Source organism: Mesoplodon densirostris, chromosome 10 (genome assembly GCF_025265405.1).
Source record: "Mesoplodon densirostris isolate mMesDen1 chromosome 10, mMesDen1 primary haplotype, whole genome shotgun sequence".
Classification (NCBI taxonomy): domain Eukaryota; kingdom Metazoa; phylum Chordata; class Mammalia; order Artiodactyla; family Ziphiidae; genus Mesoplodon; species Mesoplodon densirostris.
Genome location: NC_082670.1, coordinates 81370658 through 81398018, shown reverse-complemented (window position 1 = coordinate 81398018; position 27361 = coordinate 81370658). Strand labels below are relative to the sequence as shown.

Sequence of the window (27361 nt, the reverse complement as noted above, 5' to 3'; positions counted from 1 at the left end):
TTAAGATTTTTCATCATTAGTGTATAGGAATGCAAGAGATTTCTGTGCATTAATGTGGATCTTGCTACTCTGCCAAATTCATTGATTAGCCTTAGTAGTTTTCTGGTAGCATAATTAGGATTCTCTATGTATAGTACCACGTCATCTGCAAACTGTGACAATTTTACTTCTTCTTTTCCGATTTGGATTGCTTTTATTTCTTTTTCTTCTTTGATTGCTGTGGCTAAAACTTCCAAAACTATGTTGAATAAGAGTGGTGAGAGTGAGCAACTTTGTCTTTTTCCTGATCTTAGAGGAAAGCGTTTCATTTTTTCCCCATTGAGAACGATGTTGGCTGTGGGTTTGTCATATATGTATGGCCTTTATTATGTTGAGGTCGGTTTCCTCTATGTCTACTTTCTGGACAGTTTTTATCATAAATGGGTGTTGAATTTTGTCAAAAGCTTTTTCTGCGTCCATTGAGATTATCATATGGTTTTTATCCTTCAGTTTGTTAATATGGTATATCACATTGATTGATTTGCGTATATTGAAGAATCCTTGCATTCCTGGGGTAATGGTTAAGAGGTAATGATCCCCTTGATCATTGTGTATGATCCTTTTAATGTGCTGTTGGGTTCTGTTTGCTGGTATTTTGTTGAGGAGTTTTGCATCTATGTTTATCAGATATATTGGCCTGTAGTTTTCTTTTTTCATGACATATTTGTCTGGTTTTGGTATCAGGGCGATGGTGGCCTCGTAGAATGAGTTTGGGAGTGCTCCTCCGTCTGCTATACTTTGGAAGAGTTTGAGAAGGATAGGTATTAGCTCTTCTCTCAGTCTTTGATAGAATTCTCCTGTGGAGCCATCTGGTCCTGCATTTTGTTTGTTGCAAGACTTTTAATCACAGTCTCAATTTCAGTGCTTGTGATTGGTCTGTTTATATTTTCTATTTCTTCCTGGTTCAGTCTCAGAAGGTAGTGCTTTTCTAAGAATTTGTCCATTTCTTCCAGCTTGTCCATTTTATTGGCATATAGTTGCTTATAGGAATCTCTTATGATCCTTTGTATTTCTGCAGTGTCAGTTACTTCTTTTGCACTTCTAATTCTGCTGACTTGAGTCTTCTCCCTTGTTTTGTTGATGAGTCTGGCTAATGGTTTATCAATTTTGTGTATCTTCTCAAAAAACCAGCTTTTCGTTTTATTGATCTTTGCTGTTGTTTCATTCATTTTTTTAAAAAATTATTTCTGGTCTGATCTTTATGATTTTTTTCCTTTTGCTAACTTTGGTTTTTTGTTGTTGTTGTTGTTCATCTTTCTGTAGGTTTAAGGTTAGGTCCTGTATTTGAGTTGTTTCTTGTTTCTTGAGGTAGGATTGTATTTCTATAAACTTCCCTGTTAGAACTGCTTTTGCTGTATCCCATAGGTTTTATGTCATCGGGTTTTCATTGTCATTTGTTTCTAGGTATTTTTTGATTTCCTCTTTGATTTCTTCAGTGATCTCTTGGTTATTTAGTAGTGGACTGTTTAGCCTCCATGTGTTTGTATTTTTTAGTTGTTTTTCCTGTAATTGATATCTAGTCTCATAGCGTTGTGGTTGGAAAAGATACGTTACAATTTCAATTTTCTTAAATTTACCAGGGCTTGATTTGTGACCTAAGATATGGTCTATCCTGGAGAATGTTCCATGAGCACTTGAGAAGAAAGTGTATTCTGTTGTTTTTGAATGGAATGTCCTATAAATATCAATTAAGTCCATCTTGTTTGATGTGTCATTTAAAGCTTGTGTTTCCTTATTTATTTTCATTTTGGATGATCTGTCCATTGGTTATAGTGGGGTGTTAAAGTCCCCTACTATGATTGTGTTATTGTTGATTTCCCTTTTTATGATGGTTAGCATTTGCCTTATGTATTCAGGTGCTCAGATGTTGGGTGAATAAATATTTACAATTATTATATCTTCTTCTTTGTTTGATCCCTTGATCATTATGTAGTGTCCTTCTTTGTGTCTTATAATAGTCTTTATTTTAAAGTCTATTTTGTCTGATATGAGAATTGCTACTCTAGCTTTTTTTAAATTTCCATTTGCATGGAATATGTTTTTCCATCCCCTCACTTTCAGTCTTTATGTGTCCCTCGATCTGAAGTGGGTCTCTTGTAGACAGCATATATATGGGTCTTGTTTTTGTATCCATTCAGCCAGTCTGTGTCTTTTGGTCAGAGCATTTAATCCATTAACATTTACGGTAATTATCGATATGTATGTTCCTATTACCATTTTCTTAATTGTTTTTGGTTTGATTTTGTAGGTCTTGTTCTTCTCTTATGTTTCCTGCCTAGAGAAGTTCCTTTAGCATTTGTTGTAAAGCTGGTTTGGTGGTGCTGAATTCTCTTAACTTTTGCTTATCTTTAAAGGTTTTAATTTCTCCCTCGAATCTGAATGAGATCCTTGCTGGGTAGAGTAATCTTGGTTGCAGGTTTTTCTCCTTCATCACTTTAAATATGTCCTGCCACTCCCTTCTGGATTGCAGTGTTTCTGCTGAAAGGTCAGCTGTTTATCATTATGTGGATTCCCTTGTATGTTATTTGTTGCATTTCCCTTGCTGCTTTTAATATTTTTTCTTTGTATTTAATTTTTGATAGTTTGATTGATATGTGTCTTGGTATGTTTCTCTTTGGGTTTATCCTGTATGGTACTCTCTGTGTTCCTGGACTTGATTGACTATTTCCTTTTCCATGTTAGGGAAGTTTTTGACTCTTCTCTTCAAATATTTTCTCACACCCTTTCTTTTTCTCTTCTTCTTCTTGGACCCCTAAAATTCGAATGTTGGTGCATTTAATGTTGCCCCAGAGGTCTCTGAGACTGTTCTCAATTCTTTTCATTCTTTTTTCTTTATTCTGCTCCCTGACAGTTATTTCCACCATTTTATCTTCCAGCTCACTTATCTGTTCTTCTGCCTCAGTTATTCTGATATTGATTCCTTCTAGTGTATTTTTAATTTCAGTAATTGTGTTGTTCATCACTGTTTGTTTGCTCTTTAGTTCTTCTAGATCCTTGTTAAATGTTTCTTGCATTTTCTCCATTCTGTTTCTGAGATTTTGGATCATCTTTACTATCATTACTTTGAATGCTTTTTCATGTAGGTTGCCTATTTCATCTTCATTTATTTGGTCTTGTAGGTTTTTACCTTGCTTCCTCGTCTGTAACATATTGTATTGTTGTTTCTTTTTCTTTTTCTTTTTTTTTTTTTTTGATGTGTGGTTCTGTATTCCTGTCTTACTGGTTTTTTGAACTGAGACATTCAGTACTGGAGTTCGCAGGCAGTTGGATAGAAATGGGTCTTGGTGCTGAGATGAGGACCTCTGGGAGGCCTCACTCCAATTAATATTCCCTGGGGTCTGAGGTTCTCTGTTAGTCCAGCAGTTTGGACTTGGAGCTCCCATCACAGGAGCTCAGTCCCGATTTCTGGCTTGGGAACCAAGATCCTGCAAGCTTCATGGCGCGGTTAAAAAAAAAAAGAAAGAAAGAAAAAAGGGAGCAGTGTAATATTAAAGAATGAAAAACAAAATAAAATTAGAAAGATAAAAAATACATTAGGAAAAATAAAACTATAATTGAAACAACTTTAACAAGGTAAAATAAAACCACAACAGAGAAAAAAAAGGAGTGGGGGAACAAGCCAAAAGGAGAGAACAATAAGAAAGTATAAAGAATAAAGTACAATTCAAAAAATAAAAGATTTACTAGGAAAAATAAAAATATAAAAGACTCAACAACAATGAATCAACAAGGTAAAACAGAACTCCAATCTAATAGAGGAAAAAAGAAAATAAAAGTCTTGGCTATGGGGGTGGAGTTTAGGCGGGGGTGGAACTGAGGCAGGGGCGGGGTTTAGAGTGGGGTGACCTAGGTGGGTGGGGGGGTTATGTTTGAGCATAGGCCGGGACCTAGGCTCAGGACCCACTAGCCAGAAAAGGCCCTGGGGGTGGGGCCTTGGCAGGGCTACCTTCAAGCATGGGGCGGGGCCTCTGCTTAGGACTGTGCGGAAGGAGAGAGGCAGCACTAGGAAAGGAGGGCCTCTGGAGTGTGCGGTTCTGGAGTTTGGAATTAGGGCCCTGAGGAAGGGTGTCTGGGTGGGTTTTAGGCCCAGTGCGTTGGAGGGGGTCTCTGAGTGTAGAGATAGGGCCCTGGGTGGGGGTGTAGGGGTGGGACTTGGGTTATGCCCAGCAGCAAGGAGGCTCCAAGGGCAGAGGATTAAGCCTGGGAGTCCAGCAGGCTCCCCAGTGCCTAAGTGGACAGGGAGAACACTGACCATGTTCCCTTCTGTTCGTTTGCACCCCTCCCCACCATCTCCCCCAGGGATTCCCCTGTGTCCGCTGGACCCCTAACCGTGAGTGGATCCTGCTGGGTGTAGGAACTCCTTCCCTCCGCCAGTCACCCCTCAGGGGTGCCAACCCAGATGTCCGGCTGTTACTTTTGCTCCCCCTTCCCTCCCTCCCACTGTCTCAGGACCTGCATGGCTGGAGGGGCCTCGGTGGGCAGAGGATCAGGGCTGGGATCTCAGCAGGTTCCTGGGTGCCCAAGTGGGCAGGGGAAACCTGGCCACTCTCCGTTTTGATCCTCTGCCCTCCCAGTAGTTCCCCAATATCCCCCTTCAGGCATGGGATCTCTTCCCCTCCCTCAGCCGTCCCTCAGGGGTGCCAGTCCTGACCCGCCTCCACTTTTCCTCCCCCTTCACTCCCCCACCATGCCCCATGTCCTGCCTGGTTGCTGGGGGTTCCTCCCATCCCCTTAGGTGTCCATGGACCCCCACCAGTGCCTGGTAGGTGCCCTAGTTGTGTGGAGTCGCGAATTCTGCGTCCTAGTACACCATCTTGACTCCACCCCCACTTCAGTGGAATTATTGAGATTATATTTTTCCCAACTTTTACTTTCTGTTAAACAGAAATATCAGCTCCCTATATTATTTAACTCTCCTTATACAATTCTGCTACAATGAGAAATATTCAAATAGATCTTACATCCAATTAATATGTATTATATGCAGTAAAACCGGTGATGTAAGAAATATCAGAAAGAACTTTAGACATATTTCTTACAGTATTCGAAGTACTGAAGGTAAGCTTGTGGTCTTGGGACAAGTTATTGTTCAGACATTTCACAGTGTTCTCCTTGACCATTAGAACAAAATATCAAACTTCACACCCCCACTACCTCTCCCTACCCCCTCCTCCACCCCGGTCATTTGGTCCGGATTGACCAAGGAGCAGGTAAACACAGATGCCGTATAGCTGTGTATGATACTTAAGTAAACTTTAGTTTCTTCATCTGTAAAGTGGGATGATAATAGTACTTCTTACATAGTGTTATTGAGTCAAATAAATGATTGAATGCACATAAAACACTTTGTAAGAGCTTAGTAATGTTAGACATTATTAGTAGTAGTAGGTCTAAAATAATAGCCTGAATGAAAAATATGGACTAATATTGGATCAGTTGAATTAAATATTTTCATTTTGATGCAAATTTAAGACCACTCCAAATCTGATAAATTCAGTCATTTGTTTTCCATATACTTTTTTTTGTCATCAATTGTAGGAACACTCTGTCATTGTCTTAGTCTGTTTGTGCTGTTATAACAAAAATACCATGGGTGGCTTGAATAGCAGAAATTTATTTCTTTTAGTTCTAGAGGCTGAGAACTCCAAGATCAAGACGCTGGCAGATTCACTGTCTGGTGAGAGCCTTTCTCCTGGTTCATAGCCCATCTTGTCACTGTGTCCTTGCATGATGGAAAGGGCAAGAGAGCTCTCGGGATCTCTTTTTATAAGAGCACTAATCCCATTATGTGACCTAATCACCTACCAGAGGCCCCACCTTCTAATACCATCACAATGGAGTTAGGATTTCAACATATGAATTTAGGGAGGGACACAAACATTCAGTCTGTGATGGTCAAGAAGTATATTAATAGCATAGACATTTTTTGTAATAGTTGAAGATATGCCTGGAGATACTGTGTTTCAGGTGATATGATTACATTAGAACATTGGGACTTGATGTTAATTACCATCTCTTTCTAGTTCCAAGGTGCCACTTGGGTAGATAAAGCTTCTTGCAGTTTAAAAGATTGTTAATATAAATTTTCTTCACTTATGCCTATTAGGGTAGGTCTAGGACATCACCTTTTCATAGAGTTCCCTGTCTAGAAAGGAGATCTTCACACTCATTTCATTATTTCCTAAAGTGTATCAGTAACCACACTGACTGTGAAGAAGGTACCCAAATGTTACCTTTTCCTATTTTTCCCAAGGATTATGTTAATTCTGTGTCCTAATGTTGATTTGTTGATCAGAAGTTTCAACAGAATATGTACCTTTCTTAATAACACCAAAAGGGAAATTAGTTGATAATTAATCTTGGATATATAGAATATTTAAAAATTTATCCTCCATTCTCAAATGATAATAAGAGGAGTCCTTGCTAATGAGACTGTTGGGAATCACCTTTTGGGTAGGTGGATTTGAGAGCTGTGTGGGGATGAGGGGGTATAGACACTACTGTAATTCATAGGTGGTATCTATAGAATAACTCTATTGTATTAATTTGATCTATATTATAGGTACATGATTCTATAGCAAACATTTTAAAACAATTTTATTGACTTTCACCAAAGCAAGAATTTAATTACCATTCTGCCAATTGGTCAAATTTGTAAGACTCCTCTTAAAACCAGATTTTCTGTAGATATAGACGAGGAAAGCACTTTAGCATTTCAGAGAAGAAAGCACAAAAATAGAACTCAGTTGACTCTGAGAACACATAAGAAAGCGAACCAGAGCACACCATGTGGCTTTCTGACACGGAATAAAGGTCATGCCTCTACCCCTGTTGCTCTTTCCTTCCCATGTCAGTGTCAGTCTTTGTTTTGAAGAAGACACAATGGGATCCTGTCTATTACTTCTTAAGCTGGGTCAGAGTTTGTGTTTTGTCTGATTGGCTGCCTCCTCACTCTTCAGGGGGCCCAATAAGTTATAGTGAATACTATTGGTGAGTGAAATTGCTGAGGGAGGAAACACACTTATTGTGCAGTATTTGTTGGGAGTTTCAGGAATAATAGAGTTTAGAGTAAGACCATGTGAAATATTGAGTAGATGTATCAGACTGTGGCATTTGTCTACTGGTGAGGTTAGCTGCCAGTTTTCTGCAAAAAATAGTCCAAATTAGATTATTTTAGTAATTATTATTTAACATGTGCTAAGTGCCCACAGCATGTTGGTCCCTTCCTATGATATCAGAATGCACTGTGGAAGGAACTGAACTTGCTGTTGGATTTAATTAATCTCTCAAGTTAATTGCCAATATGGGCCACATTTCTTTAATGAGTAAAATTGGAGTGTGAGAAAAGGTAATGTCCCTCCCTCATTAAGCTGTCCATGTTAGATTTACATGGCAACAGTGAGGTGCATTCAGGCTTAGTTTTGATAGCTTTCATTACTGACAGCACAGAGTAAGTGGTGATCCGTCCATTCTATTATTGGATTCAACTCAATAGGTATGGCACAAACACCATCATCTCTATCAGGGAGGTTTCAAAGAGCTGTTTGTAGTTTGATGCTCGGCTTGTCGTATTTTTTCCCTCCACTAGCCCCAGACTCGTTTTGTTCTCCCAGTGAGTGGGGAATTGCAGTGCAGGACACCACCTGACATCTGCCAAGAAGGGCAGCCCTTGCCAACTGCCGCATTCCCCAGAGTAGGAATCAGTTAGTGACTCCTGTCAGTGAGGTGAGTTTGTAGATCTTAGGAACTTCCCTTCACACAGTTACATAATGGCATGTGACATTTTCCCCCCACCACCAACTTGGGCTTGTAAAGCTCCATAGACAAGGACTTTAAAAATGGCTGAGATGTTGTTGCTTACCTGCCCAAACTGGGAGACCAATTATGTGCCTGTCTTTTCATCAGTGTTTGCTTCTCTGGAGTCTTAGGTTGGGTTCTTGGTCTTCAGACAGGGTTTGGTGTGCAGATGATTTATTAAGGGAGGGCTCTTGGGAGAAACCAGGAAGGGAGTGAGAGTATTAGGATAGGGCAGGGGAAGAAGTTACCAAGGATGTGGTTTCCAATAAAATTAGCCTGATCGCATGAGGAGCTCTGGAGCATGAATCGTACCACAGGGGCAGTCCTGCCTTGAGACAGAGTGCTCCCCTTTCCACTAGTCAGTCATTAGCTATAGGCCCTGGGTAGGGGGTGGCTATGGTGATATGTCTCCCAGGCACCTCTGGGTGAAGGGACTCTTTCGCTCAAGGACAGTCCTTTGGAGAAGATTGGCAGCAACACCTGTAAGAATGGGCTACCAAACTGGTAAAACAGATCCCAAAACCCAAACAGGATCTGGGTGAAGCATCAGCGACTTCTGTGAAGTGTAGAGAACACATTCTGTAGTGGGATAGGATATTTGCCTGCACACGGGAATGCAGTTCCCTTCAAGTTACAAAATTCTGTGGTGGAGTCAGAGTGCATTGTAATTTTATTCTCTGATTCAGTCTTTAATAAGAGACCAAGAACTGATAGACAGATGAAAATCACATAGTACTTTCTTTTTAGCTTTATGGGAAATGAAGTTGTAGTTATCAAGTAGACTTTCACCTCAGAAAAAAAATATGACTCCTCTTAACCCCACTGAACCTAATTAATCTCATATCCCTCCACAGATTTTTACTAATATGTTGTTAATGCCTATAAAGGTAATTAAATATGACAGATGAAAAAACCATTATACTCTCATGCCAAAGAGGAAGTGGGGTATGCTAAGTGCCTGTGTGCTACAAAATACAGCCTCTTGTTACATCAAACGACAGGGCCTAACTTTCTGATGTACACTCATTATTGCAAATGTCAGTGCACAGACTGCAAAGATGATTATTACTAAAGAAATAGCAAAAGCAATAAAATATAGACAAACAACCTTTCATTGACTAAGTTATAATTCAAACTTGTTATCACTATGGATGAACCATTTCATATAGAGACTTAATTTTTTGATGATAGGCTTTTTTGTGTGTGTGTGTGTGGTATGCGGGCCTTGCACTGTTGTGTCCTCTCCTGTTGCGGAGCACAGGCTCCGGACGCGCAGGCTCAGCGGCCATGGCTTACGGGCCCAGCCACTACGCGGCATGTGGGATCCTCCCCGGACCAGGGCACGAACCCGTATCCCCTGCATCGGCAGGCGGACTCTCAACCACTGCGCCACCAGGGAAGCCCGATGATAGGCTTTTTTAATAAGATAGCAAGATGAAAGAAGCAACATTTGATGTTAAATATTAAGTACCTTAATGGAAATAATAAAACTTTTATATCTTAAACTGCAGAGGATATATTCCGAGGTTCATATCTCCCTTCCTCTCTTCCTTCCTGTCAAAAATATCAGTAGCTTACTATAACAAATCAAATTATGAAACTTTCCACTATGTAGGTTTCTGAATTTAGCCATGTGTATATTTATAAGTAGATATTTTCTGGAGGGTGAAATAAAGACTTTATTCACTCTGTATTTCATGTATTTTTTACTAAAGCTTCAACTTTGCTAAGTTACTCCTGAAATATTCAATCTAAAGAGGAAATTTGTGGTATATATTTTGTTTAAAAATGCATGTGTTTCTTTGAATGCAATCACTTGTAGAAAATAATTAGGAAATTAGGAATTTTTTTTCTCCAATAAGTTGGTGTTTCTTCGGTGGCTTCTTCTGATTTTTCATACAATTTTTTTACATCAGAAAGGATATTTTATACACAAAAAATTGGTAATGGCACATAGCATAAATACAAAGTGTCATGAGTTACCCCTAAAATATTTATAGCCTTGGGTTCATGAAAATTGTTTAATTTCATGAAGAATTTTGTTTAGCATTTATTGTGGTCATTGACAGTGCTGTTTTCATGGTAGAATAATCCTTAAAACACTCTGGTTCAGTTGTTTGTTGAAATGACAAAAGAAAAACAATTTCCCTAAAAATGTTGCTTGAGGTTGACTTCTACTTCTAGGTCCTTTACTCAAAGAAGGACTTGCCAAGAACCCACACGTGTTTGAAGCAACCTTCCAACAGTATTAAAAGGCTAACTTGACTTTGTGTTCTAGGCCCTGTTCCAAGGTGTTCTAAACACAGTCTGTCATTCATACCTCACATCAGCTCTAGGCACCACATACATTATTACTGCATTTCACAGACTGGGAAACTGAAGTTCAAAGGGTTCAAGCTGCTATACCACACAGCCTGCTCTGGAAAAAGCTTCTTCTTATGACTGAGGGACCAGTATTAACAAATAGTCATCATATTAACAATAGTCAAATGTAGTCTTCAACTACATACTGATACCCTATTTAAGGAATACTTGGTGTCAGTTATAGAAGCTCTTTAGCCCTTTGTTAAGATGAGGTGTTTATCATCATTACCAGCACCACCATCAGTCGTCACCATCACCATCACCGTCATCACCATCATCATCATCATCACCATTCTTCTCTTCTTCCTCATATCTATCAGTTATTGACTATTTCTTAATGGCAACTCTAAGATGGATGTTTTACCTTTACCAAGCTTGTCCTCTGATTTCCCTCAGTTTGATGAAAAATATTTCTCATGTGGGCAGGTAGCCCATCTACAACTCATCACATATAATAATGGAGAAATCATGGGCTTAGGAGTTTGACAGATCTGAGTTCCTAATTATGATTGTAAGCAAGATGGGTAATGTATCTGAGCTTCAGTTTCTTCACCTATCCCATAGGCTAAATAATTCCTATCTTGTAGTTCCTAGGGAAAATTAGATGAGATGGCATATCCCAGATGCTTAGCACTGTGCTGCAAATGTAGTAGTCACTCCAGAAATGTTGGTTTCTCTCCCCTTCCTATGTACCTTTCGTGTGGAGAGAAAATGATAGGAGGCATAGATAATTGCTAAATTGAATTGTATAATGAAGAAAATCCTTATTATATATTTAATAACTTCCATTTCTCATTCATGTGCTATGTTTGAGGTTGTGTTTGTTTGCATAATATGCCTTATATCATTTAATTTTCAGAGCAACTCTCTGCCGTAGGCAGTTGGTAGCTCCTGATTTTCTACAGTGGGAATCAGGAACTCTATTCTCTTCTATCTGCCCATCTATATGGACTTCATCAGTGGATTTTTTGCCTTCTGGCCAGTTGGAAACCCAAACAAGAGATCAGAGGAACGGAGGAGAGTGAGGTCAGGGTATTAGTTGCCTTGGATCCCTCCCAATAGCTGTTACTTGGTCTAGCTGTGTCCCTCTATCTAAATCTCTTCTTAATATTAACTCCCAACCAGACCTTCTCCTTCCAGGTTTTGGGCACTGCTCCTTTCCCTTCTCCTGTTACAGCTAAGGATGATAATAACTCCAGAGTGTTGGCTATTCCTTATGGTTTCCCTGTATACTACCCAAAGTTTTGTAAATGGTCTCTTTTATTAAACCCTCCTCAATCTATTTTAATTAGAGTGGGCCATCTGTGTCCTGCTCGGACCCTGACTGATACATAAGGGGAAGCTAGGGGATATTTTTTGAAACTGCAGGTACCTAACAGGTACATAACAAATAGATTTGTTTATTTGAGGTGACTTGGTGGATGCTGATAGAGTAGATTAGGGAGCCAAAGACACTCAAACCATTCTTGCTATTACCACTATTCTTTTCTATTTTTCTCAGTCTCAGCTGATGTTAAGGACTTCCCTTTCACCATGGACACACTCTGTGCTTGAGTTTTTTCATTTGCAGACTCTCCATGTGGCTCCAATACTAGATTTTGCACTCCTTTAGGGTGGGAACTGTTTTATTCATCTATGTGCCCTTGACACAAGTACATCACTATGCTTTAGTAGGTACTTAGCACAGCCATAATTTAATGATCCATCTGCCTACGTCTAAGGATGAGCAGGAACTGAAGTACATTGGCAGAACATGTTTTGCTTCTTGACGTTGGCTTCCATAAAACCTCAAACAATATATTGTTGATGTGTTATATATGTAAACATTATATAAATGGGCGAGTCTGACTGTATTTTCTTTTTGGCATCTGCTAAGGAGAAAAATTGGTTAGATGCCTTGAAGGCATGGGCAGTTGTAATATTTCAGTAGCATATACTGATCTGGTTACAATTTGAAATAATACGGAACATTTTTCTTTTCTCTCCTGAGTTTTTGCTCATTAAAATTTGTTCCCAAATGTTCTCAATTACCAGATATTGATGTTTCTTACTTTGAAATCCTGATTGCAGATACCATGGTAATAGTTTTTTACTTTTTAATTAATGATAAGCACTGAAGAAATCAGTATTAGAGCAGTTCCAGCTTTGGCTTTTAAGGGTCATAAATACAGTGTGGTAGTGAAATGCATATTATAATTGAATAACAGGATTTTTTAAATGAAGGTTTTCATCACTAATGTTTTTTTTTTATCACTAATGTTTTGATAGGCTTACATATCAGAAGGATAAAAGCAGTAGTGCTTGGTCAATTTACTGGCTGTGTTTTAAAGTCTAGTTTGTAAAAAGAGTAAGAATTCAGCTAACTTTTAAACTAGAATAAATTTATTAATCTTACAAAGGAATAACAGTGTGGTGTTCCCCTTCAGATATAAAAGATATATTTTTTTCTTTGCAAATTGCAAATGGCTATCAGTGTACTGAAATACAGACAACTGGTATGAGTCCCCTGAGAGAAACACTTTCTGTAGACTGACACGAATTTCTCTTAGGGGAATTTATATAGAGTAAATTATTTATATAAAAGCCTAAGGACCTTCTGCCATGCTTTAGGGTTTGTTTGTTTTGTACATATCACTATAAAATGCCACAAGCAATCACAATTGGTCTATTTTTAAAAATTAATTAATTAATTAATTAATGTTTTGGCTGCATTGGGTCTTTGTTGCTGTGCGTGGGCTTCTCATTGTGGTGGCTTCTCTTGTTGCGGAGCATGGACTCTAGGCACTTGGGCTTCAGTAGTTGTGGCTCGTGGGCTCTAGAGTGCAGGCTCAGTAGTTGTGGCGCATGGGCTTAGCTGCTCTGCGGCATGTGAGATCTTCCCGGACCAGGGCTCAAACCCGTGTCCCCTGCATTGGCAGGCGGATTCTTAACCACTGTACCACCAGGGAAGCCCAAAACTGGTCTATTTTTGATAAGGAAAGGCTGCAACGAAACCTTTTTCAGCAGCAACCCTGATGCATCAGAAATGGAGAAAATGATGACAACAGAAGTGGCATAGAGCCATAATAGAGTTGAAGGACAACCTGAGAACTGGCATAGAGTTTTGCTAAGCCATGGAGGAGGTTCCCACCCTGCTAGTTCCCTTCTTTAAACTATAAGAAGGGGCCTAGAGGAGGGAATTGAGCCTGGGGATTGGAGAAATTATTGGAAGTATGGGCATCTGAGATGTGCTTATGATCTGCTTCCAATGATAGATGCAGATGCTGGGTAAACTGCAGAGGAAACAATACCTAGATTTGGAATTTTTACTCTGAGTAATCAGTAATCAGTAGGTCTGATTTTAAAAAAATTAAATTTGGAAATAATTACAGATTCATAGGAAGTAGTAAAGAAATACACAAGGAGGTCCTGTGGACCCTTTACCCAGCTTCCCCCAATGATAATATCTTGCTTAACTATAGTACAATAGAAAAACCAGGAAATTGACACTGGTATAATCTGTAGAGCTTATTCAGATTTTACCAGTTACACAGGCATTTTGTGTGTGTGTATGTATATTACGTGTGTAAGTGTAGCTCTATGCAATTTTATCACGTGTAGTTTCATGCAATCACCAACACAATCAAGATACTTACCTGTACCATCATCACAAGACTCCTTCCTTCTACTTCTTTATAGCCACACCCATCCCCTCACATCATCCCCAACCACTAACAACTGCTAATCTGTTCTTGATCTTGATAATTTTCATATTTCATGAATGTTATATAAAACTAACTGTGCAGTATGTATCCTTTTGAGATTGGCTTTTTAAAAATTGCTAAATATTGTTCCATGTTACGGATGTACTGCAGTTTGTTTAAACATTCACCTATTGAAGTATGTTTGGATACTTTCTACTTTTTGGCTATTACAAATAAGCTGCTGTAAACATTCATGTACAGACTTCTGCATGAGAATAAGTTTTCATTGCTCTGGGATAAACGCCTAAGAGTACAATTGCTGGGTCATATGATAAGTCCATTTTTAATTTTAAATGGAACCACCAAACTTTTTTTCCGGAATCACTGTACCATTTTACATTCCCACCAGCTACGTATGAGTCACTCAGTTTCTCTGCATCCTCACCAGCATTTGATGTTATCACTGTTTTAATTTTTGCCATTCTGAAAGGTATATAGTGGTATCTTATCATGGTTTTAAATTGCATTTCTCTAATGGCTAATGATGTTATACGTCTTTTCATGTGCTTGCCACCTGCCTATGCTCTTTGGTGAAATATCTCTTCTTGTCTTTTCCCCATTTTCTAATTGGATTTTTGTTGTTGCTGTTTTAGTTTTTTGCTATTGAGTTTGGAGAATTCTTTATATATTCTAGATACTAGTCTTTTGTCAGATATGTAATGAGGTCAGCCTAGGACTTCACTGCTGCTGCTTCCAGATCAGACTGCCCATTGGTGCCTCAGAGACTGGGGCTCCTCACTGGGTCTCTATTAGGCTTCCCCTCTTCTGGTCCTTTGGCTAGAGGCAGCAGGCTCTTCCTGCTCTGATGCCCAGTCCAGCGTATATGGGAAATACACAGAAAACCAGGGGACTCGCCACATTGTTGTCCTCCAAGTCCTGAGGTCCCTAGCCAGTGACCTTTTTTTCCAGGTTTCAGAGTTCTTTTATCATTTTCTGATGAATAATTTCCAGGGTATTTAGTTGTATTTAGAGGGAAAGATGAGTAGAGCAGAGAAAAATGAATTCACACCATCTTTTTTCTAGAACCACCTTGTAGATATGATACTTAAGAAGTCATTTTGTATCAAACAGCAACAGGAATGATTTTCCTGCAGATGTTATCTGACAATATGAGAGCATTGTAAGCTTTTACTTTTTACGATTGTATCTTAAGTGGCCTTTGCATTATGGTGACCTCTTAAGATTAAAGGCTTAAAGGCGACTGTCTTTAATGCCAGTGCTTGAAAATATTTTCACTAGTTTGGGACAAAAGTGTTGTATGGACTCTTATGCATTGCCCCGATCCTCCTTCAGGAGCTAAGGACTCATTACCCCGCCTGCTGGGGATGCTGCCCACAGACAACCCTCTTTCAAAGGCACATCTCTTTCATGAGGTGGTCTATTTTCAGTAACTCAACACTGGAGGGTATAAAGGACCCTGCCCTCTCACCCCAAAACAAGACAGCCCATGTTCATTATTCCCCACAAGTTACCATTGGAACTTCTGCCAATTCTGCTTCCTTTCTCTCCCTCCCTTTTTTTCTATAGATGTTGATCCCCAAAGCACTCCTATAAAAACCTCCTTCAAGATAAATGTGTGAAGAGTCTGTTGCTTGGGGAATCCAACCTGCCTTAGAAGTCTTCTTTTCTGTAGGTTTTCTGCTATCTTTTCCTAAATGAAATTGTCCATGGAAAGAAATCTAGTTCTCCTAGAACTAGGATGTTTTTACTTATTTATTCTTATAATGAAGCAATGGCCACACTAGATGGAAATGCTATTTGTTTTCAAAATCTTCACTTGGAAGAATAAAAAGCTGGGATGCTAAACATTTCTCCCCCGTTTTTGAAATTTGTAAACTGTGGCTTACAATTCTTATAGATTTCTTGGGACTGTCTCTTTTCATGAAGTGCGATCACCAAACAGCCAGTTTTGTAGATGACTGTTTCAGAAAGTTTGAGTCTGCAGTCACATCTTCTGCAGTTGCAGTTAACATTTAGTTCCAGCATGCTAAGTGTATGGTCCCTGGCACTGTGTTCTCCATGTGGCATTCTAGTCTGAGTTTCTCTGCTTAATTCAGAAGTTTAGAACAAAACCATGGTAGTGGCAGTGCCATTATCTATAAGCTTTTTCCTTAGCAACCAGGTGATTGCAGTGTGTAAACAGTAGGTTGCACATTACTCACTCATGTTTACCTCCCACCAAGAACTGGTTACTCTTTCACATATCTCCTGATTTATTTCCCACAGTGCTTCTAAATTAACTGTGTGGAGATCTCCTACGTACTTTAAAGTCACTCCTGTGCTTCTTCATTTAGAATTTTCTCTACCTAAATTACGGTGAACCATGGAAGAAATTTAAATAAGTCCATTGCATTTTTAAAAAAAGTTATTATGAAGATAATATATATTTGATTTTATTCAGTAAACGTGTACCTAAAGACACCATTAAATTGAATTTTTGTAAGCCTAATAAAAATGTAAATGCATTAGAAAAGCCTACTGTTCCTATGGTGAGTCTTTTCTGAAAGGTAAGTGATAAATCTTTACTTCATGTTTAAATCAGACTTTTTACTATATCAAGGTCTTCTTGAAAAGGTGAAAGTAAGCCAGGTCCATTCTCATATTTCTTTCTGAACTGCAGTATGGTTCAAATGGGCTAAAATAGAAGGTAAGGAGGGGGTTAATAAAAGTAGATTTTAATAAAATTAAGGGCATTTGTTTCTCATAGAGTTTACTGAATACCTACTTACTGATAACAGTCTCCAAGAAAATGATATAATGTTGAGAAACATTTAATAAGAGAGTACATCCTCAAAATCGTTAACCCTTCCAGTTTATTAAAAGTCCATATGAGGGTCTATTACAAATATTTATTCAAGATATTTCCCTGATATTACAACATATAATACCCTCTAAAAAGTGTTCCTCATCAGGGCTTCCCTGGTGACGCAGTGGTTGAGAGTCCGCCTGCCAATGCAGGGGACATGGGTTCGTGCCCCAGTCTGGGAAGATCCCACATGCCGCGGAGCAGCTGGGCCCGTGAGCCATGGCCGCTGAGCCTGCGCGTCCGGAGCCTGTGCTCCGCAATGGGAGAGGCCACAACAGTGAGAGACCCACGTACCACAAAGCAAACAAACTAAAAAAAGTGTTCCTCTTCAAAAACTGTCTGTACTCCTTCTCTGGAGTTTGTCCTTGGAAAAAGATGGCTCAGCTTACTGGTTAGTCTTCCATTCTGTGATATCAGTTGTTCATGGTCTCTTCATGGGTATTAAAATTATGGTAACAATCTTGAAAGTGGACTTGATAAAAATGTAAACATTTTATGATGGAGCATGTCCCTTGATCCTTTTCAGCCTGGCTTTCTTTTTTATTTTTATTTTTTTTGCGGTACGCGGGCCTCTCACTGTTGTGGCCTCTCCTGCTGCGGAGCACAGGCTCCGGACGCGCAGGCTCAGCGGCCATGGCTCACGGGCCCAGCCGCTCTGCAGCATGTGGGATCCTCCCGGACCGGGGCACAAACCCTCATCCCCTGCATCAGCAAGTGGACTCTCAACCAGTGCGCCACCAGGGAAGCCCTTCAGCCTGGGTTTTCTTCATCTACAAAATGGGTAAAGTAATATTTGTCACATAGAGGTCATGTGAGATTCGATTCAGTTGAGAGTACTCTGTGGTCTTTACAGTAATAATCAGACACAGGCTGTTATTTCTGACTTTCTAGATTTTTTTTTTCTGAAAATATAATTACAACAAGGCTAACTCTTTGGTCAGTGCTTCCCAGATTTTGAAACCCTTCTATAGATTTCTCTTTGGAGATTCACGATTGTCATGCCCAGAAAGCAAAGTTGGTTTGTTTTGTCTTATTATCTTTAATTTTTGTCTATTTTTTTTTCAGAAGAGAAAACTGAAAGCTGAGGGTCATTGGGTTAAGTCATTCATCCTAGGTCACATATGTAATAAACAGCAGACCCAAGGCTATAGCCAGGCTCTCTGACTGCTAGTCATTTCTAGGAGGGGCAGCACTCAATACTGTAATATGAGGACCAAGTCGATAATAGAATTGAGTGATGTGTTAACCTAATGGGAGTGATGGTAACATTGGTGAACTAAAGAAAGTACGTGCAATGATCTGGGAAGTACAACGCTGCCACCTGGCTCCAGTTAGCTGTTGCCAAGGGGGATTTCTGGTATAGTATGCTAAGATCTGATTTTTTTTTTTTTAAAGAGAAGCTAGAAATTCAGATTTTTATGTAAAAATATCACCACCTCCTAAAAGAAGCAAAGAGACAGACACACAAACACCAGGCGGTAGTAGCATTTTATTTTTCCTTGTTGTAGTCTGTGGCTGTGAGGTGCTTCTCTTCCCTGGCTTTGGATCCATTAGATGCTGAGTGAAGAAGATTGTAACGTGCCTGAGAGCAGGGATTATTGTTGTGTCCCAAAATCTAGCAAGGTGCCTGCTATTACACAACGTGCTAGTACAGGCTCTTGAATGGATGAATAAAGCAGTGGTCCCCAACCTTTTTGGCACCAGGGACCTGTTTTCTGGAAGACAATTTTTCCACGGACGTGGGGTGGGGGAGGGATGGTTCAGGAGGTAATGTGAGCGATGGGGAACGGCAGATGAAGCTTCCCTCGCTAGCCCGCCACTCACCTCCTGCTGTGTGGCCTGGTTCCTAAGAGGCTGCAGACATGTAACGGTCCTTGGCCTGGGGGTTGGGGACCCTGGAATAAAGAACCACAACAACAGCCAAAGGGTTCCTACAACATGCGTCTTGGGACCTGAGTCAGCCCACAGGTCAGCACTGTGTCATCTTTTCTACTCCAAAAATATTCAGGCAGGTGATAATTTCTAGATTGTTTCTCAAATGGGAATTAGAGAAAGTTAAAATTAGGGTGAAATATTTTTATCTGTTTCTTGAATTACTGAAAAATATTAATTACACGAAGTACAGGTATATGCCAAACGTTTTAGTAACTTAATTTTCAGTGATTTCAGTTTCTGAATACTCATATCTTTTAGGCATGGTGGTGTTTGAAAATTATAACTTTCTTCAAAGGAATCTCAGTTCAAATGTGCCCATACTTAAGTATAGATATGAATTCATTTTTCTTAAAACATTTCCAGGGACCTCTATTTATTATAAAGGAAGAAAAAAATGCCATATGTCACTTTGGTTGATGTTGATTATATATATATATGTAGGTGTGTTGTCATGGATTCAAACACATAATTCTAAAGAGTTTAGAAATACTTTGCCTACTGTATTATGGACATCAAGATTTTTCATGGGCAAAACCTTGGCTCCCTTATTTTTCTTTAAACGATAAAATATAAGCAATGATATTTAGGTTGGGTCCTCATAGCAACAACCAAAAGCCACAATTAAGACCAAAATCAGAAACGTGAATGATAGGAACTGTGATTGTTTGTCCTATCTGTGATTGGTTTCAAAAGGTAGAGATATAGGTTTTTTTTGTTTTGTTTTGTTTTGTTTTGCGGTACGTGGGCCTCTCACTGTTGTGGCCTCTCCCATTGCGGAGCACAGGCTCTGGATGCGCAGGCTCAGCGGCCATGGCTCACGGGCCCAGCTGCTCCGCGGCATGTGGGATCTTCCCGGACCGGGGCACGAACCTGTGTCCTCTGCATCGGCAGGCGGACTCTCAACCACTGCGCCACCAGGGAAGCCCAGAGATATAGTTTAATGTAATATTTTATTCCACCCTCAGAACATGTCATTGTGCCCATTTTAATTAAGAAGATTAATAGTTAGAGAAGCACATACCCAGAAACCTGCTTGCACCACGCCATGCATCCAGCCTTTGGGTAACCTGTTGAAAGCAAAACCAAACAATCTACCTCCAACCATCCCACCACACTCCGACTTGAAGTTCAGCTTCACAATTAAATAACTTGCCAACTTCAAATTAGCAATAAACAGCAACTCAGGATCTGTAGGGTTTATAAGCAAGTCAGAAGTGGTGCTTAGCATGATTACATTCCTAAGCTCACAGTTATCACAGCTCAGAGCTAATTTTTATGCCTTAAATAAAACCAAAAGAATCTACACAAAGCACTTCATTTTCTGGGAAGGTTAAATTAAAATTAAAGTGTTCACTGGGAAGTCATCCTCTTTCAAATGCATTTCCTAAGAATCACTTACTTGAGGAGAGAGTAGCTACTGTAATTTTAATTTTTCGGGTATAAGTCCTTTTACTTTCTAACAATAGATATAGAGAGGCCACTAGTATTTTTTTTTAAGTATGATATTTAAAAAATTATTCTGCGAGGCAGTTCTTCCAGGTTTACAGATTGTACACATTTATACAGTGTGTTAATTTATTTACCCAAATGGGTAACAGAGAGAGTCTGAAACTGAAACAGACAATATTCCAGAGAGATCTAAAGTAGGCAGTGAATAATAGCCAGAGTAGCACCTTGGATTATGTCACGTGTTTCCTGCAGAGTCCAAGTGATTTTGCAGCTCTCTTTGAAACATTCTACATAACATCCAGGTCAGGGTGTGGGAGAGAGAGAGAGAGAGACCCCTGGGACAGCTGTAGCCGCAGCAACTGGGTTCTTGCTGCATGAGGAGCTCAGAGGAGAGAGAGGTAAATCTCCCTCTCCAGCACTGGCAGCTCAAATGTATTGGGGCTAGGGGGAATTCCCTTTGAGATCTCCACTAACTTTCATATGGTAGGAGTCTAACAAGTTATCTCTTTGACCTTCTAGGCAGCAGATGTATCAAACTATTTTCCCATGAAATCTGTCTGGAATGAGTGCCTTTAAAATTTTTTCTAAACATTAGAAAACCTGAATTTCTAGAATCTCTTTAAAAATTGGAAAATCTGACCACACTGTACCATTATTATACCCTCATGGTCTAAATTGGCTGGATCTGAGCTGGAGCTGTATGGTTTAGATGGGGTATGTGCTCCCCACATGACCATACACATACACTTACCCACACAACTGGTTTCACTTATTTTCTCACCTGTCTGGCTCCGGAGTACTCCTGAGTTTGCAATTCCTGTTGTGCAGACTGGTTGAAGTGATTTTATCTATTCATTTGTCTATTGATCTCCAGGCTCAGATTCCCAGTTGCTTAATGAGCATTTCTATCTCAGTGTCCCTCCACCTCCTGGCTCGACATGCCCAATGACAAAATCTTTTCCATTCCCTCAGTGCTCAATGATATTTTAAGCATTAATCTATATTATCTCATTTAATTTTGTAAAAAGTAGGTGTATGTATTTTTCTTTTCACAAATGGGGAAACTGAGGGTATAGAGGCAGAATTCAGATTTAAGATGGTTTGATTTCAAAGTTCATTTTCAGTGTCATTACTGTTTCAGGAGGATAAGGGACTACACCATGCTTTTTCTCTGTGTTTTTTAAATCTTTTTGCAATGTGCTTAGGAATGTGTAAGCATAACGAAACATGTAATACCCTTGGTGATTGTTACTGCCTCTTCTTTATTCTCCATCTTTCAAGACATACAAAACATGTCTATATACACTGTTAGGATTGCAATTCACCATTTCCACAAGGCAAGACTCTTAGTCCTGATAGCAATTCAGAATGATCTAGATCAGTGCTATACAAATGAAATACAATGTGAGCCACATATAAAATGAAAAAAAAAACTGATGGCCACGTTAAAAAAGTAAAAGGAAGGAGGTAGAATTAATTTCAATATATATTTTATTTAACTTACTATATCCAAAATATTATCATTTCAACATGTAGTCAATATTTTTAAATTATTGAGGCATATTTTGTATTCTTTTTTTAGTAGTAAGTCTTCAAAATCCTGTGTATATTTTATACTCCCAGCATATCTCAGTTGAAACTAGTCACATTTCAGTTGCTGAATAGACACATGTGGCTCATGGCTACCGTAATGGGCAGCCCAGGTCTAGGTCATTAACCTTATGTACAGAGGGAAAGTCAGGCAGAGGGGTATGGTTCCTCTGGTGGCCAAGGCACAACTCAAACTTTCTAAGCCCCGATTCATACCTCCTCCTGCAACTAATGCTGTGAGCCCTGGGATGTGCAAAGAAAGAGAGTTTTGGAATGAATTATTTATTCTTTTTTTATGGATACAGCTGCTCAGTGTTTGGGAAACCAAGGAGTTGAGATAATTTTAGTATTTCTCTCCTGCTCTCAGTGCAATTCTAGGGTTTTAATGGAGGGAGTTAGGATATGAATTCACAGGAAAGTGTTTTATTTCTTGGGGTAGTTCAGAGTCCCTTGCCAGCCCGAGGTGAGATCGTAAGTCCAAATCAGTTCACTTCTAGAGAAATTTACCTTTTGCCTGCCATCAGAGAAAGTAGGTGAATATACAGAGAGAAGGATATGTAACATTGTTGGGAATGTGAAAACTTCACTGAAGAAGAAACTAAAGAACAACGCAGTAAAGTGTGCAACAGAGTCGCTAAAGTAGTTTCTGGCAGTGCCAGGATGGACAGCCTGAATGTGGAATGAAAGTAACTTTGGTTGAAGCTCTAGTAACTATGATTTGTAATTCCCAGGGATTCAGACTAAAGGCAATCAATTATGTATGACCTGTTATTACTTTGTGAAAACTGGTCCTGGATTGTTTTATTATTTGATAGTGTTTTTCCAGGAAAAATAAGCTTTCTTTTGCTCCCATTTTTCACTTAGATGCAGAAAAACTCAGAACTGTTCTAGTGAGCATATATTTCTAGCTAGTCTACCGATCTGAATTTCAGGTTGTGATGATATGGTCATAAAAATTTGCCCTGGGCACATTTTTGGCTGATCTTAGCTGAAAAGCATTTTTTAACGCCACATGATGAGACTTAATGACTCTTGTATTGCAGGTTGGGGTGCTCTGTCAGGAAAATGAAATAATTCCATTTGGATTCTTTTTCTATGCTGGAAGCCCTCTGAGTTTCCCTTATTAAAATGCCAGAAAGTGCTGTTTAAACATATGGTCTGCACTTCAATTGTTCCATAGTCTCCTGTTATTATTTTTATTCTTTATAGAGCACCCAGGTACCTGAGGTATATTTCTCATATAGAAAAGAAGGGACCCTGCCCCCTTGAGCTTTCATGTCATGTAGACTAATTCAGCACGAATGAAAGATAAGGCATGAAGAAGGCATTGGCAATCACTGGAGTGGTTTTGAGAAGCTGGTCATGGCCATAGTTTGACATGCTTTCTGGTTGTCCTGCGACTAAGCTGAACTTTTCTTCATCTGTTCCCTGTGGTTAGTCGCCTTCCCTGTGGCTGACAGTATGGGGAGAGCTGTTTAATACAGAAATGGGGAAGCAGCTTTGGGAACTAACAGGCACCCAAATGGTCCTGAGGTTAGAATTCTCTCAAATAGAGCAGTCAGGGACTTCCCTAGTGGCGCAGTGGTTAAGAATCTGCCTGCCAATGCACGGGACATGGGTTCAATCCCTGGTCTGGGAAGACCCACATGCCACGGAGCAACTAAGCCCATGAGCCACAAGTGCTGAAGCCTGTGTGCCTAGAGCCCGTGCTCCGCAACAAGAGAAGCCACCGCAATGAGAGGCCACCACAATGAGAAGCCCATGCACCACAACGAAGAGTAGTCCCCCTATCCGCAACCAGAGAAAGCCCACGTGCAGCAACAAAGACCCAACGCAGCCAAAAATAAATAAATAAATTTATTTAAAAAATAGAGCAGTCAGCATTTGTTTATTTAGCTAACTCTGATCCCCTGAAGTTATATATACATTTTTAAATTATTAAGGTAAAACACACACCGTAGAAGTTTATAAAGTATGCTGATCTTATGTTTTTTTTTTTTTTTCCGGTACGCGGGCCTCTCACTGTTGTGGCCTCTCCCATTGCGGAGCACAGGCTCCGGACGCGCAGGCTCAGCGGCCATGGCTCACGGGCCTAGCTGCTCCGTGGCATGTGGGATCTTCCCGGACCAGGGCACGAACCCGTGTCCCCTGCATCGGCAGGCGGACTCTCAACCACTGCGCCACCAGGGAAGCCCTGATCTTATGTTTATAGTTTGATGTTATTTTAAAATACATATATATCTCTGTGTAACCACCGTCTAGATCAAGGTAGAGAACCTTTTAAAGCTCCCCAGCAGGCTCTTTTGTTCTCCTTCCAAATGTTTTCTAAATACACTCCCTCAAGAGGTAACTATACTATTTTGATATCAACAGCAATTAGTTTCACCTGTTCTTGAACTTCACGTAAATGGAATCATACAGCATGTAGCCTCTCCTTTCTAGCTTCTCTCAATGAACATATTTGTAAGATTCATCCATGTTATTGGGAGTGCCAGTTCATTCTTTTTGTTTCCATGGAGTATTTCATTGCATTAATAGACCACATTTTATTGATCCATGTTCCTGTTTGTGAGCATTTGGATTGTTTCCAGTTTTTAAAAAATTCTATTTTGGTTCAAATTCTACCATGCTCAGTACTCACGCAGGGACCCTGGAGCACAGAGATGCTCTATGCTGATGGAAACCTCCATCCTATTTCCAATAGGTTTGTATTCTACCCTAAAGGATCTGGGTAATTGCTTAGTCCTTCACCTCATCCTTCCCTCTCCTTCCTAAGAGTAATACTACTACTACTAACAGCTGTTATTCCCTGAACACGTACCATGTGCCAGGCACTAGTGCTACTCTGTGTTGTGAGTAATGTCTCATTTAATTCTCACCAAGACCCTGGGAGGAATTATTGTCACAGGTTTTACATGGAGAAATGAAGCCTTTAGTAAGTTAAATGGATTCCCTAAGACTACACGGCACATTAATGGCAGAGCAAGGATTCACACCTAGGTTTCCTGACCCACACTGTGTTCTTTTTTTTTTTGCGGTACGCGGGCCTCTCACTGTTGTGGCCTCTTCCATTGCGGAGCACAGGCTCCGGACGCGCAGGCCCAGCGGCCATGGCTCACGGGCCCAGCCGCCCCGCGGCAGGTGGGATCTTCCCAGATCGGGGCACGAACCCGTGTCCCCTGCATTGGCAGGTGGACTCTCAACCACTGCGCCACCAGGGAAGCCCCACACTGTGTTCTTAATCACTGTGCATACTGACAAAGACAGGATCCTTAGGATCTATAAGGAACTGACACCTTTGAGTGGAACACAATTTTGTCCATTTTCTTCCTCCATGACCAAAAAAAGCAGCTGTAGATTTTAAAATGTTGGAATCCGTCATGTCCCGGCTTTAGGACTTCAGTGGCTCTGCTCGTTGTTAATGCAGAACTTGAAGTCTGCACCATGGCCCCCAGGGCACCCCACAACCCGGGTCTACTTCCACCTCCCACCTGGACCTTATCTCCCCTCCCCCAGCCCTCCCTCAGTGCCCTCTGGCCCCACTGAACTTCATCTGCTCTGGAACAGCCAGGCTCGTTCCTGTCATTGGCTCTCCTGTTTTGCCATTCTCTCTGCCCAGAACACTCTTCTGGCTCCTTGTCAGCCAACTCTCAGCTCACATGTCACCTTCCTAGGGAGTCTTTTCCTGACCACCCATTACGAAGGACATGTCTCTCTGTCACATTGCCTTACTTGATTTCCTTCCTAACACTTACTACACCCAGACTTATTTTAATGGATTATGTACGTGTCTGTTTTATCTAACCTTGGTCCTCAGGTGCTAGAAAAGTGTCTGACACTTTGTTTTCCACAAATACTGACTGAACGAGTGAAGGAATGAGTAAGTGTGCATTTCCAATATTCCTGGGGCTCTATGAGATATTTCCTTGTGTATTTTATAAAGGAAGAAAATCTTAATTGAAAAATGTGACTTTATAGGCTGAGGGGTCCAATCTGCCTGAGATAAAATGGTGAGGGGAGGGGAGCTATGCACATTATTAATTTTATGTGTGCAAACATGCTCACAATTGCAGAAATTGACTTCTGGCAATAAAGCAATTTTCCAAATGTCAAAACTAACTAGACGGTCCTGGAAAGTGGTTCTTTTCTTGTTGTCATTGTTTATTGTTTTGTTTTCTTTTTTTTATTGCTTTTTGTGAAATACTAGAATGAGGAAACCATCTCATATGTCCAGCCTGGAGCATAGCATAGCATGTGAAACAAATCATACAAATTAACACATACTTTTATACTGGAATTTAAAAATAAGAAATGTTACAAGAATAGCAAAAGTAGATGCCCTCTCATCACCACCACCTCATTCTAATATGACATACCTTGGACTCATTAATGATCCTTTGTTCTGCTTAATGCATGGGGTCAATGTGAAGACCCTTAGGAACAAGCTGCTCCTTATCTTCTGCTGCTGCTTTGCCATTTGGAAGGCTGCAGGCCAGTTCCTGTAAATTACAGTCACCATTCTCCTAGCTATTGCTGAATTGGGAGGAAGTTTTTAATTTAAACATCTTCAGTTTGTGGATATAGATTAAAATTCCTAGGCCCCAAGCAAACTTTGTCAAAGGGACTTGCAGCCTATTGCTCCTAAAATATCGTATGCCGGGCACCCTAGGGCATGCACAAGAGTTGTGTGTGTGTGTGTGTGTGATGGACAGGGCTGGGATTTTCATGCCCTGTGGAGGAAAGAAAAGCCATGTTAGGAGAATTGCATCCACGTGGTTGGGCTAGAAGGGGTTAAAGATTGGGCGTCTCTGCTAGCCTAAGCAGAATGTCTTATTACCTCACATCAAATTGCATCCCTTACCTCTGATTCAAGTCTGCACGTTCATCTCTTCTGCCTTAGGCTTTTATTGAAGCTTCCACCTCTAGGCAGTGCACAAATGCAAACTTCTGTTTGCTGTCTCTGAGTGATGATATTAATTCCAATGCCCAGCAATAATGCATTGCTTATTATAAACACTATAGCAATAACCATTAGATAGTAATCCAAAGGGAAACTAAAAAGGGTGGAAAAACACCCTTTTCCCCCTCAGCAAAAAGGGCCAGAATTGAACAAAAGCAGAACTTCCCTGCATAACAGTGGGGAGGGGTTGAGTCTCCATTGCTGACATGCTGTGTGATCTATGAAGAATTGTTTAACTTCTCTAAGCTTCAGGTGACACATCTATAAACTGAGAATAATAACTGTACCTACCTTCTAGAGTTGTCACAAAGGTTAAATGAGAAATATATGTAGAACCCTCAGCATATGAGACACTCGTCTCATATGTAGTAAGAGCTTGATTAAAGGTCATCAGAATAAGATCTCTTAGTAAGAACTGTGTTGTCATCTACATGTGGCATGCTGTCTGTGCACTATGCAACAAACCCAGTAGAGACACCTTAAAATACAGATGCTGCCTTCCAACACTGCTGGGTGGGGGTTTGGGGTGATGGTATATAAACCAAGGACTTCAGTAGAAAAACCTACGTCATGTCTCTACCGTATCACCATATTATCATAAATCCCTTTAAAAAAAGTCATGTGCACTTGAAAAAAACTTTCATCAGGTATCTTTTAGAATCAGGATTATATACTAAG

At 40.1% G+C, this 27361-nt stretch overlaps 1 protein-coding gene across 13 annotated transcripts in view; it reads left to right on the top strand.

Annotated features, from left to right (window-relative positions):
- The window catches only part of FHIT (fragile histidine triad diadenosine triphosphatase), a 1490046-nt gene that overhangs the window by 235207 nt on the left and 1227478 nt on the right, over nucleotides 1-27361 (top strand). For 8 of the 13 annotated variants that reach the window (XM_060109922.1, XM_060109919.1, XM_060109923.1 and 5 more), the window contains one exon: nucleotides 5666-5716. The exons of the other annotated variants lie outside the window; for them this stretch is intronic. The gene's annotated coding sequence lies outside the window, so the exon portion shown is untranslated. The remainder of the gene's footprint in view (nucleotides 1-5665; nucleotides 5717-27361) is intronic. 13 annotated transcript variants of the gene reach the window in all.